Raw genomic sequence first — 13,495 nt, forward strand, 5'->3', positions numbered from 1 at the left:
TGGAGGAGGGGAAGACAGAGATAGGGAAAGAAAGATAGACACCTGCAGACCTGCTTCACTGCCTGTGAAGCGACTCCCTGCAGGTGGGGAGTGGGGGTGGGAAGGCTCAAATTAGGATCCTTACGCTGGTCCTCACACTTTGCTCACTACACGTGCGCTTAACCCGCTGCACTATCGCCCGACCCCCCGATGGTGGTAGTTTTAAGATACTAAGTTTTAGGGCAGTTTACCACATAGAATAGTAGAATCAGAACATTCACCATGGAATTTTTTTTATCTTTATTTACCAAAGAACTGGGGGCCTGGCAGTAGTACACCAGGTTAAGTGCAGAACTGGCATAAGGACCAAAGAATTAATAAAGTTGATAGCAGACATGGAATAAGGCAGCATATCTAATAAACAATTCCGTTTCTTTCCTCACCCAGTAACTATGTTTTCACTTATTTGAGAAGCTGGATGCCATCCTCGAATTCTGTATTTTCAGGTGCTGAGAAAAGAGAAATCTCCCTCCTCTCCTTCCTCAGAGTCCTTTGCTTTAGAGAGGGTAAAGAGGAGGGGGGCTTTGGGATCCTGGTGCATAGCAATAGAATAGAAAGGACCTAGGCTGGGAGTGAGAGTGTTTTGCAGACACTCATCATAGTGAAATAATTTTTACCCATGTATCAACACTTTTACTGTAAACCATTACCCCCCCAATTAAAAAAGTAGAAGCAAACAAATTATTTCTTTGTAGAAATAAGACTACCCCCTTCTATCAGTCACCTATTTTGGAAAATAAGATGATAGTTTTCTCAAGGTGCTTCTGAAGTTGGCAACTCTATGGCAAGTTCAGTGGAATAGCAAACTCCAGAAAATTTTCCTTCAGTGCTCTGGAGCTCCATTCTCCAACTCTCTCCACTCCCTTTGCTTACCAGGGCTAGGTACTATCCTCTTAATAACTACCTTTTATTTTTAAAAATTATTCTTTTTTCCCCATTACTTATTATTTATTGGATAAAGACAGAGAGGAATTGAGAGGTAAAAGAGAGATAAAGAGATACCTACAGCACTGCTTCACAGATGGTTAAGCTTTCCTCCTATAGATGGGGATTAGGGGTTCAAACGTGGGTCCTTATACATTATCATGTGTGCTCAATCGGGTGCAACAATGCCTGGCCACCTAGGGTTCTCTTTTTTAAAAATTTTAGTTAGTGATTTAATAATAACTAACAAGACTGTAAATTAACAGGAGGACAATTCCACACAGTTCCCACCACCAGAGTTCCATGTCCCATACCTTTCATTGGATACTTCTCTATTCTTTATCCCTCTGGGAGTATGGATCAGAATTCTTTATGGGGTGCAGAACATGGGAGGTCTGACTTCTGTAATTGCTTCTCCACTGGACGTGAACATTGGCAGTTCAATCCATACCCCCAGCTTGTTTCTATCTTTTCCTAGTGGGATAGGACTCTGGAGAGGTGAGGCTCATGGACAAAATGGTGAAGTCTCCCAAGGGAAGTCAGGATGGCATCATGGTAGCATCTGCATTGGTGACTGAAAGACGGTAAGATATAAAGCAAATTGTTCAATAAACAGGAAGGGGGGCCGGGTGGTGGTGCACCCAGTTGAGCGCATAGGTTACAATGCACAAGGAGTTGGCTTCAAGAAATGCTTCATGAGTGGTGAAGCAGTGCTGCAGGTATCTTTCTGTATATGTCCCCCTTCTTGATCTGGCTGTCTATATCCAATAAATAATGTGATTTTTTAAAAAGGAATCCTGGGGGTTGGGCAGTAGCGCAGCTAGTTGAGCGCACATGGCACAAAACACAAGGACCGGCATAAGGATCCTGGTTTGAGCCCCACTCCCCACCTGCAGGCAGGTCTGTAGGTGTCTATATTTCTCTCCCCCTCTCTGTCTTCCCCTCCTCTCTCTGTTTCTCTCTGTCCTATCCAACAGCAAATAACATCGACAACAACAATAATAACCATCACAAGGCTACAACAGCGGGGGCAACAAAAGGGGAAAAAAAGGCTTCCAGTAGCAGTGGATTCATGCAGGCACTGAGCCCCAGCAATAACCCTGGAGGCAAAAAAAAAGGGGGAATCCTAAGGTGGAAATAGGGGGAAATGAAACTAGGGGTCTTCATGTGGAAAGAAGCTAGGAAATTTATTTTAGGTATGTTCCATGTGGCCCATGACTTTGGTAATTTTTGTCTGAGTCCAACAGCTAATATGCAGGTGGACTAAAAGTATTGTCTGGGAAGATGGTGTCACAGTTGAGAATAGGACTAGAAAGCTAGGTTAGGTTAGTGAGTAGCTTCCAAAAATGAAGAACGTATATAAATACCATTAAGTGTTAACCCCGTTGATTTGACCTACAGCCCATATATATTCATATGTAGTGCAGGAGCCTGTGTAATCTCTGATTCTCTCAATCTGAGCTCTCAGTTCATGATCACAGCTAGGAACATTCTAGGCTTCACTCTTTTCAGGACCAGTCTTCCTCAAGTGGCAGAGTTGGTTGACCCAACCTTCCTTAGGAGAGTGGGGTAGTCCTTTAAAACTTATTCATAAGGAATAATCTTCTATTTTACACCTCTTATCATTTGAAAAAATTTTGTATAAAAGTGTCCTTTCTAAACAATATCATGGAGAAACACACATTTATTGATCTATCCATCCATTCACCAACCTATCCAGTTATGTTTTTATTCACTTATACTGTAAGTATTATTGTACATTTTTGTATGTCTAGTTCTGAAGAGAGGTGGGGAACACATGTTAGAATCTTTCAGTGACTATTACTACCTCCTGGCCAACTGTGGGTGATTAAAAAGAGAACCTAGGATTTCTTCTTGAGATATCTTTTCATTCATCTGGACTCACTGTAAATATTTTCAATGAATATGTACTACTTCATGAAAGATCAGATGTGTGTGAATGCAGCAAAAGTTCTCTCAGTTACAGAATTAGACATCTCAGGTAACCGAGAAAAGGAAATGGAGGAGATAGTATTGAGTTCCTATATAAGCAATATTCCTTTTTTATTTTATTTATTTATAAAAAAGAGACATTAACAAAACCATAGGATAAGAGGGGTACAACTCCACACAATTCCCACCACCAGAAGTCCGTATCCCATCCTTTCCCTTGATAGCTTTCCTATTCTTTATCCCTCTGAGAGTATGGACCCAAGGTCATTGTGGGATGCAGAAGGTGGAAGGTCTGGCTTCTGTAATTGCTTCCCCAATGAACATGGGCATCGACAGGTCGATCAATCCATACTCCTAGTCTGCCTCTCTCTTTCCCTAGTAGGGTGGGGCTCTGGGGAAGTGGAGCTCCAGGAAACATTGGTGGGGTTGTCTGTCCAGGGAAGTCTGGTCGGCATCATGCTAGCATCTGGAACCTGGTGGCTAAAAAGAGAGTTAACATACAAAGCCAAACAACTTGTTAAACAATTATGGACCTAAAGGCTGGAATAGTGCAGATGAAGTGTTGGGGGGGCCCTCCATTTTGTAGGTAGCTAGTAGGCATATCTTAGTTATATTCCAAAGGTCCTATGGTTATACTAGTTTTTTTTTCCCCCTTTTTCTTTTTGCCCCAGAGCCTGAAATCTGATATGCAGGTGGATCTAAGTTATTGTCTGGGGAGATGACGTAATGGCTGGATAAAGGACCAGAAAGCTGGATCAGGGAAGAGACTAGCTCCCTAATTTGGAAAAGGGGTATAAATATTGTTGACTGTAAGAAACCATCAATTTTATTTGGTCTAGGGCCCATATTCAGCTTAGGAGCCTATGTGACCTTTGCATCCCTGTAGATCTGAGGTCACATTCTGCAGTCATGAGTAGGAACATTCCAAGCTGCCCCAATATAGACCCATCTTCCTCAGGTGTAGCATAGAGTATGTTGTCCAGCCCCCCTTCAGAGAATGGAACATTCTCTACCATTGTTGATCCAAGTTGAGGGTAAGATCCTATGGGGGCCCACAAGGGGGTCTATTGTGCTGTTCCTGACAGAGATGGCCAGTAACAATGTAAAGAGGAATTTATTTGAGGTCTAGGCCTGTCATGTCCATTTGGGAATCTCAGGACACCCTAACTAGGGCCCCAGCTGATGGGGTGGCCTGATAGTGACTAAGGAGTCACATTAGATTATGCCAGTCTCTTGCCTTTATTCATCTTTTGCAGTCCTTGCTTTGCTAAGGTTAGCTTTGAAGTGAGTGAGAGAACTGTTATAGGAAGTAGGTGAGAAGGGTGAGAAGTCTAATTAGATACTATTTCATTAGAAACTTTATATTGACTCACTGTAGACTATTGTGTACTTTTGCTTTCAGGTATATATTTTGCCCTAATTTATGGATACATATGAACATATGCTCTGTCTCAGAGGACCTGGTCTATATCTAGGTTTTAGGACTTTGTTAGGAAGTGAACCACCTGGATTCTTAGCCTAGAGTTGATGTAGAGTTTCTATTCTCAGTAGACATGCTTCTGCACTTCAAAATGATAGGTTAGAGAATTTTGAAATGGTTTCCTTCTTTTCTCTATGTGAAATCAGATGGGGATTATTTTGGCATGACTGCTTGCACTAAACAGTACCTGAATGTCTGAGCAGAATGTAATTAGAGAACTCTTAAGTATCTGTAGATCTTTGACCACCACTGTTCTTATTTTCTTTACACTACATTTCCTTTTTTTTTTTTTTTTTTGTTCCTCAGAAGCAAGTGAAAGTAGAACCCAGAGAAAGAATCATGGATTTAAAAGTGCTGAGATTACAAATTGTGCTGCCAAGAACATATGTGTACACAGATCTTTTTGGATGGATGTGTTGGGTTCCTTAGGATATATCCCCAGGAGGGGAATTGCAGGGTCATAGGGTAGGTCCATTTCTAGCCTTCTGAGAGTTCTCCAGACTGTTCTCCACAGAGGTTGGGCCAATTGACATTCCCACCAGCAGTGCAGGAGGGTTCCTTTGACCCCACACCCTCTCCAGCATTTGCTGCTGTTACCTTTTCTGATGTGTGACATTCTCACAGGAGTGAAGTGATATCTCATTGTTGTCTTGATTTGCATTTCTCTGACAATCAGAGACTTGGAGCATTTTTTCATGTGTTTCTCGGCCTTTTGGATCTCTTCTGTGGTGAATATTCTGTCCAAGTCCTCCCCCCATTTTTGGATGGGGTTATTTGTTGTCTTGTTGTTGAGTCTGGTAAGCTCTTTATATATGTTGGTTATTAAACTCTTATCTGATGTATGGCATGTAAAGATCTTCTCCCATTCTGTGAGGGGTCTCTTGATTTGGGTAGTGGTTTCTTTTGCTGTGAATAGCCAAAACCTGGAAGCAACCCAGGTGTCCAACAACAGATGAGTGGCTGAGCAAGCTGTGGTATATATACACAATGGAATACTACTCAGTTGTAAAAAATGGTGACTTCACCGTTTTCAGCCGATCTTGGATGGACCTTGAAAAAATCATGTTGAGTGAAATAAGTCAGAAACAGAAGGATGAATATGGGATGATCTCACTCTCAGGTCGAAGTTGAAAAACAAGATTAGAAAAGAAAACACAAGTCGAACCTGAAATGGAATTGGAGTATTACACCAAAGTAAAAGACTCTGGGGTGGGTGGGTGGGTGGGGAGAATACAGGTCCATGAAAAATGATGAATGAAATAGTGGGGGTTGTATTGCTAAATGGGAATCTGGGGAATGTTATGCATGTAAAAAAAAAAAAGAAGTAGAAACGCAAAGCAGAAATTGACTGAGTTTGGAGTATGGCACCAAAGTAAGAAAGCAGAAGTATACTAGAGTTTGCAGTGAGTACCTCCCTAATACTTCCTCTCCACTTTTCCAAGCTTTGGGTCCATGATTGCTCAACAATTTGTTTGGCTTTGTATGTTAACTCTCTTTTTAGTCACCAGGTTCCAGGTGTCATCAGGATGCCGGCCAGACTTCCCTGGATTGAAGACACCACCAATGTGTCCTGGAGCTCAGCTTCCCCAGAGACCCATCCTACTAGGGAAAGAGAGAGGCATACTGGGAGTATGGACCGACCAGTCAACGCCCATGTTCAGCGAGGAAGCAATTACAGAAGCCAGACCTTCTACCTTCTGCAACCCTCAATGACCCTGGGTCCATGCTCCCAGAGGGATAGAGAATGGGAAAGCTATCGGGGGAGGGGGTGGGATATGGAGATTGGGTGGTGGGAATTGTGTGGAGTTGTACCCCTCCTACCCTATGGTTTTGTTAATTAATCCTTTCTTAAATAAAAATAAAAAATAAAAAAATAAAAATAGATAAATAAATAAACACATTTAAAAAATAATAATAAAAAATAAAAGTGCTGAGATTAACTTTTTTTTGTTGGGGTAGCATTATTAGAAAGAGAAGCACAGTCTTTTCATAACGGATGTACACTTTTGTCTCTTGCCTACTGTTCTGGAGAATAGAGAAACTTTCCAGAGAAGGAACTTGAGAAAGGAACAGAAAGGAGACTATTACTAGTGGACAGCAGGCTTCTGTCTTTGGCTTAAATATATTCTTTTCTGTGGCTGCTCTGAACAATGGGGGGAAAATAAGCGTTTAGAACACATACTGAGAGACTAGAGTGAAATTACAAAGTCCTGCATCACAGTCAACCTCAAGAGAGAGAGTGACTGAATAAAGTCATAATAGGAGTTAGGGGTTGGTGACTTCTGTTGTTGAAATGTTAGCAAAGGAGACAGATTCAGAATTGTAAAGTGGTTGCAGGGATCAGGACAGGGATCCAAATAGGACTGTTTCTCCAGTCTCATAAGCTGATTTATGGCAGGCCCAAATATTCCTTGTGAGTAGTTTCCTATTTTTTTATTTCAACAGCTTCCATTTTCTTTCTTTCTTTTTTTATTCAGGTACATTTATTTTATGCTCAATATATCCCTAGGCCATAAGTTTTTGTTTCTTTAGTTTCTTCTGGGATGTCATTTTCTTCTGTGCACCCTCCTCCTCTGGTTTAGAGACAATCTGCTCTTTTTCAGTGAGGATCATCTAAATGTAGCAGGGAGATCTCAGGTATGAGTTAATCCAACCAAGAGCTCTATAAGTTTGGTGCCTTATCTTCAGGGCTTTGTTCACCTGGATATTCTAAATAACCAGGGAATCTACATCTAGGCCCTTAAAGTCAACATTGCTCTCTTGAGTTTTTAAGTATGTGCAGCAGAAACTCAGCATTCTTCTTGGACCACCAACTTTGAGTCCAGCCCCACTGTTAAGCCTGGGGACACCTACCAATACTGCCACTATAATGATAGAATGGCACACCTATCTTCTATAGAGTGACAGCCTTCAGATACTTAGTGGCTTTTCAGATACGCATGCCTTTGGTGGCCTGGGCAGTTTCTTGAGTGTTCTTACAATGAACACAAAGGTTTGAGCCTCTTGACTTGCATGATTTTGTTGGGTTTTCTGAGTCAAGCGAGTAGCAATTTTGTTAGAGGTCACCATGAATGCTTTGATAGTGTTCCCTAGTTGGCATCCTGCTGCCCGGCTCCTCCCCATTGTGCCCATTCACATGCTCTGACATGGCCCCCCACATGGTGGGCCATCACCTGCACCAGGCAATTATTAGGTGAAAGACTCCTCCTCATGCAGGCCCAGAGACCCACACCACTGAAGTCAGGATGGTGGCAATGACAGCAGGATTCAGCTTCCATTTTCTTTATGAATTAATTTGCATTTCCCTAGTGGCGAGTGATACTACTCAACATGTACTTATAGGTCATTTGCATGGGTTATTTGATAAAGTGCCAACTACTGAAAAAAAAAATCAGGTTATTAATGGTTGGAAGAACTCTTGTTTCCATTCTGACTGTTTAACTCTTTTTTTTTTTTTTTTTGCCTCCAGGGTTATTTCTGGGTCTCAGTGCTCATCTACTGCTCCTGGAGGCTGTTTTTCCCCCCTTTTGTTGCCCTTGTTTTATTATTATTTTTTAATCATTGTTGTGGTTATTGTTGTTATTGATGTCATCGTTGTTGGGTAGGACAGAGAGAAATGGAGAGAGGAGGGGAAGACAGAGAGGGGGATAAAAAGATAGACACCTGCAGAGCTGCTTTACCACTTGCGAAGCGACCCCCCAGCAGGTGGGGAGCCAGGGACTCGAACCAGGATCCTTACCACGGTCCTTGCGCTTTGTGCCATGTGTACTTAACCCGCTGCACTACCGCCTGACTCCTGAGATGACATTTTTATTATTTTAATTTCAGATAGAGACAGCAGGAGAAAAGAAACACCACAGCACTGGAGCTTCTCCTGGTGTCAGACACTCCCATGTAGTGCTCAAATCTGGGCAGTGTACATGGCAAGGCAGTCAACCTACTGGGTGAGCTATCCCTGAGCTCCCTACATATTATAGTAGCTGATTTCATTAACAACACAATTAAAAGCATAGTTAAGAACGAAATTCCAAATCTAATAGCTAATGCTTTTTGCTAACTCTAATGTTAATACAACTCATCATAATCTATTATTAAAATACTTGAAGAGGGCTTATAAATTTGGAGCTGCCATAGCTTATTTCTCTTGTTTCACCTGCTTAGCATTTTGAAGAATGATACACATAGTCATTACTACGAGACTTCTCAAGCTAAAAATCAGAAGACCACCAAAATATGTGTGAGCCCAATCAACTGCCCCATCCAACCCCAGCCAAGCCATTAACCTGTACAGTCATAAGCAAGACATTATTTTTTTAAATATTTTTATTTTATTTTACTAGATATATAAAGAGAAATTGAGAGGGGAAAGAGAAATAGAAGGGGAGAGAAAGAAAGACAACTGCAGTCCTACCTCATTACTTGTGAAGTTTCATATCTGCAGGTGGGAGAGTTTGAACTGGGTCTCTGTGCATGGTAATGTGTGTGCTCATCCAGGTACACAACAGCCACCCCATGGTTGTAAGCAGTGAAATGTCAAGGTAGCATATCGCATATTGCACAGAATTACTGGGGCAGTAGATAATGAATGATTCTCTTTTGATGGCAGAATATGCTGCATAAAGACACCAGATAATAATAACAATATTAATACTAATCCAATAGTTTTAAATATTGTAATTATTGTTTAACTTCGGTTGCTAAAACTTCATCTAAAATCAGAAAAAAATGAATCCTACTCTGGACTGAGTACTTTGTTTCTTTGAAGCTCTATGGGTTTCAATTTCCTCAATAATATTACCAATGGCATGGGTCAATTAGGAGAAACATATTGAGAAAATGAGTGATATACATGATGTCTGGATCACAATATATGCTCAATAAATGGCAAGCAATAAGAAAAATTGACCATAACAATGGCAGATTTAGTAAATTGGATTGTGTTGATTATACCTCCTATAAAATAGTTAATGCAGAGTTAAAACTAAACCAATTATGGACTGTTTTTTGTAAAACATATATTACTCTCTTATTATGCTAGGCTGATACTTTGTGTAGGACTCAGTTCCTACAGGATCCCACCTCTCTCAGCAGCTATTAGTTATAAATGGGTTTTTGCTAGTTTGGGGACAACTATAAAAAAAAGCAAAACAAAAAAATATATACTAAAAAAAGAATATTCAATAAATGGTAGAAAATAAATAGAATACTTCAGCTAGAACAGATCAAGGGTGAAAAGAAAACAGTAGCAAGTATGCTAAATATCCAACTATATCAGTAATCACTTCAAACAACAGCAGTCTAAATACACCAACTAAAAGAAAAAAAAAATCTTGTCCCTACCAGCACTTGTTGTATCTGTCCTTTCTAATGTTTCTCACATAACTAATCCAAACCCACTGTCAACTAACACTATATCACTTCAGAAGCATACAATAATAAGTCTTTCATTTTTTCTGTGTTTTAAATTTTTTATATTTTTATTGAAGTTACTGCTTTAAAATATAGTCACTGACCATTGACACATGGGTATAATTTCATTAGATACCAGGATCCCAAAGTTCTTTCCCACTGCTTCCCTCTCCCTCTTTCCCAAGAGTCCTTTGCTTTGATTCAATACATCCTGCCCCTCCATCTTTCACTTTGTGTATTCCCTCCTTGTCCCTATTTATTAAATCCCACTAAAAAGTGAGAACATTCAGCATCCATCCTTTTCTTTTTGGCTTACTTAATGTAGCAGATGTCCTCAAGTTGCATCCAATATGATGCAGAGGAGATGATTTCATCATTTTTAACAGCTGATTAGCATTCCATTCTGTAAATATACCACCATTTTTAGTCACTCACCTGTTCTTAGACATGTAGATTGATTTCAGATTTTGACAGTTAAACAAACTGTGCTGCTGTGAACACAGTTCTACATAGATCTCTTCCGATAGGGATTTTTGTTTCCTTTGGGTATATCCCTAGGAAGGCCATTGGGAAGGATAGGTCCTTTGCTAGTGTTCTGAGAAATCTCCAGACTGTTTTCCACAAGGGTTGGACCAATTTACATTCCCACTAGCAGTGCAGAAGTGTCCTTTTTTTCTCCACATCCTCTCTAATATTTGTTGGTATTGTCCTTTCTAATACATGACCGTCTCACAGGTATAAAGTGGTATCTCATGTTGTTTTCATTGCCATTTATCTGATAATCAGTGACTTTGAGCACCTTCTCATGTGTCTGTTGGCCCTCTGGATCTCTTCCTCAGTGAATTTTCTTTTAATGTTCTTACCCCATTTTTAATGGTGTGTGTGTGTGTGTGTGTGTGTGTGTGTGTTAAGTTTACTGAGCTCTTTATGTATTTTGGTTATTAGCCATTTATCTGAAGTATATTGTATAAAGATCTCTCACACTGCAGTGTTTTTCTCTTTGAGTGGTGGTAACTTTTGTTGTGAAGATATTTTTCAGTTTGATGTAGTTGATTTAGTTTTGGTTTTGTTTTCTTTGCTGTTGAATTTGAATCTTTGAAGATTTATTTTTGAAGCATAGATCGTGAAGTGTTCTACCAATACTGGATGTATTTGGTGGTATCTGGTCTAATGTCTTTGTCTTTGAGCCACTTGGAGTTGACTTTTGTGCACAGTGATATGTGGTGGTTCAATTTCATCTGCTTGCATGTTTCAGTTCAATTTTTCCACCGCCACCTGTGAAGAGATTCTCCTGCCTCCATTTAATGTTTTGTGTCCCCTTGTCAAAAATTAGTCATTCATAGGTGTGGAGGTAATAAATTATTTCTAATTATGGGAGTCGGGCAGTAGCGCAGCGGGTCAAGCGCACGTGGCACAAAGAGCAAGGACCAGCATAAGGATCCTGGTTCGAGCCCCCAGCTCCCCACCTGCAAGGGAGTAGCTTCACAGGTGGTGAAACAGGTCTGCAGGTATCTATCTTTCTCTTCCCCTCTCTGTCTTCCCCTCCTCTCTCCATTTCTCTCTGTCCTATCTTAACAACGATGACATCAATAACAACAACAATAATAACTACAACAATAAAAAAAGAGCAACAGAAGGGAAAATAAATAAATAAAATTTTTAAAAAATCTTTAAAAAATAAAATAATTTCTAATTACATCCTAATATTTCTTATGCCACTGTTGTATTTATCTCACCTATACAGATGCTATAATCATCAGATACATTACTGACAGTATTATTTTAGCATGATCTATTTTGATAGCTAATATAGTAGATTGATATTATTATTGCAGAAATTAAGAGTAAGAAATTTTTATTTATCCCTCAGTTATTTTGTTTTTCCAGTGCTCTATGTTTCTGTACATGGTGCACTGCACTGATTTCTCTATCATTTTCTTTCTCTCTATAGAACTTTCTTGCAGAGGTAGTATGTTGGCAAAAGTTTTCCTTAATTTTCTTTGCCTGAGTAAGTATTTATTTCTTTTACTTCTAAAGAATGATTTTATAGAACTTAGAGTTCTGAGGCAGAGTCAAGATGGCGAACTGAGAAGTAGCTTCTGGTCTGAGTTCCGACAACAACTGCTAGAAACGGTAGGATTTTTTGCCTTCAGCAGGACAGTGAATTCGGGGTCCTAGCTGTGACACCAAGGGGGTGAATATAGCCCAGTTTGGGTTAGAATATAGAGGAAAAAGAAAGGAAATTTTTTTTTATTATTCCCGAAGTGCACCCCTCCCCCCCCATAACCAGACCCTGGGTGCAAGAGAGCTGCTCCTATCAGGCTTCCCTGCTGAGCTTCTTTTTCTACCAAGATTCCTGGCCCAACAGGGGTTCCATTTCAAGTCTATTCCTTTCTGAAACCCTTGGCCCTCTTTCTTTCTAAATGGCCAATTGGATCTACAAAAGGGAAAGACTGCCCTGAGGGTTTTTGTTTGTTTTTGTTTTTTGGTTTTGGGTTTTTGTTTGTTTTACCTTTACCAGGTTCCAGATGCCATCAGGATGCCGGCCAGGCTTCACTGGACTGAAGACCCCACCAATGTGTCCTGGAGCTCTGCTTTCCCATAGACTCACCCTACTAGGGAAAGAGAGAGGCAGATTGGGAGTATGGATTAACCAGTCAATGCCCATGTTCAGCGGGGAAGCAATTACAGAGGCCAGACCTCCCACCTTCTGCAACCCACAACGACCCTGGGTTCATGCTCCCAGAGGGACAGAGAATGGGAAAGCTATTGGGGAGGGGAGGGGATATGGAGATTGAGTGGCAGGAATTGTGTGGAGTTGTAACTCCTCATCCTATGATTTTGTTAATGTCTCCTTTCTTAAATAAATAAATAAATTTTAAAAAAAGAAAGAAATGAGTGTTGAATATTCAAGCTATCGTATCCTAGATCTCTTGAGTAGCTTCCTCTAGTCTAGTAAGCATTAAGTAGCCATCCTAACATGGAGCATTGAGTATGCTAGCTGAGCCTAACTGAGCTATCACTGAGAAACCTTTTATACTATAGTTACATTGAGTAGCCTCGTGAAGTCTAGCTAGTACTGAGTAGTCTATCTTAGCCTGGATCCATTGAGTAGCCTAGCCTAGCTTAGCTATCATTGAGAGGCCTATTCTAGTATAGATAGCATAGAGTAGCCTAGTCTAGTTTAATTAATGTAGGGCAGGCTATTGTAGTCTAGATAGTATTAAGTAGCCTAGTAAAGTTTAGCTAGAATTGTGTAGCCTATCCTAGCATGGTATGTATTGAGTAGCCTAGCCTCACTTACTTATCATTGAGAGGCCTATTATAGTGTAGATAGCATTGAGTATTCTACTCTAGCTTAGATAGCACAGAGGCCTATTCAAATGTAGATAGCCTTGAGTAGCCTGACTTAAGTTAGTTTAGCAATCATTGAGAGGCTAGGCTACTCAATGAATGTTAGGCTAGGTTAGGCTACTCAATGCTAGTTAGATTAAAGTAGGCCTCTGTATGATAGCTAAACTAGGCTAGGCTACTCAAAGCTATCTAGACTAGAATAGGCCACTCAATGTTAGGTAAACTATGCTAGGCTATTCAATTCCTGTCAGGCTATAATAGGCTACTCAATGCTAGCTAGACTAGAATGGGCCACTCAATGCTAGCTAAGCTAGGCTAGGCTTTTGGTATGCTTCT

The 13,495-nt window shown here is 40.4% G+C and overlaps 1 pseudogene; it reads right to left on the reverse strand.

Annotated features, from left to right (window-relative positions):
• Positions 1-6,731: 6,731 nt before the first annotated feature.
• LOC107523539 (large ribosomal subunit protein uL22-like) lies at positions 6,732-7,352 on the reverse strand (annotated as a pseudogene).
• Between the last annotated feature and the right edge of the window lie 6,143 nt (positions 7,353-13,495).

This window comes from Erinaceus europaeus, chromosome 5, assembly GCF_950295315.1.
Source record: "Erinaceus europaeus chromosome 5, mEriEur2.1, whole genome shotgun sequence".
Taxonomy (NCBI): domain Eukaryota; kingdom Metazoa; phylum Chordata; class Mammalia; order Eulipotyphla; family Erinaceidae; genus Erinaceus; species Erinaceus europaeus.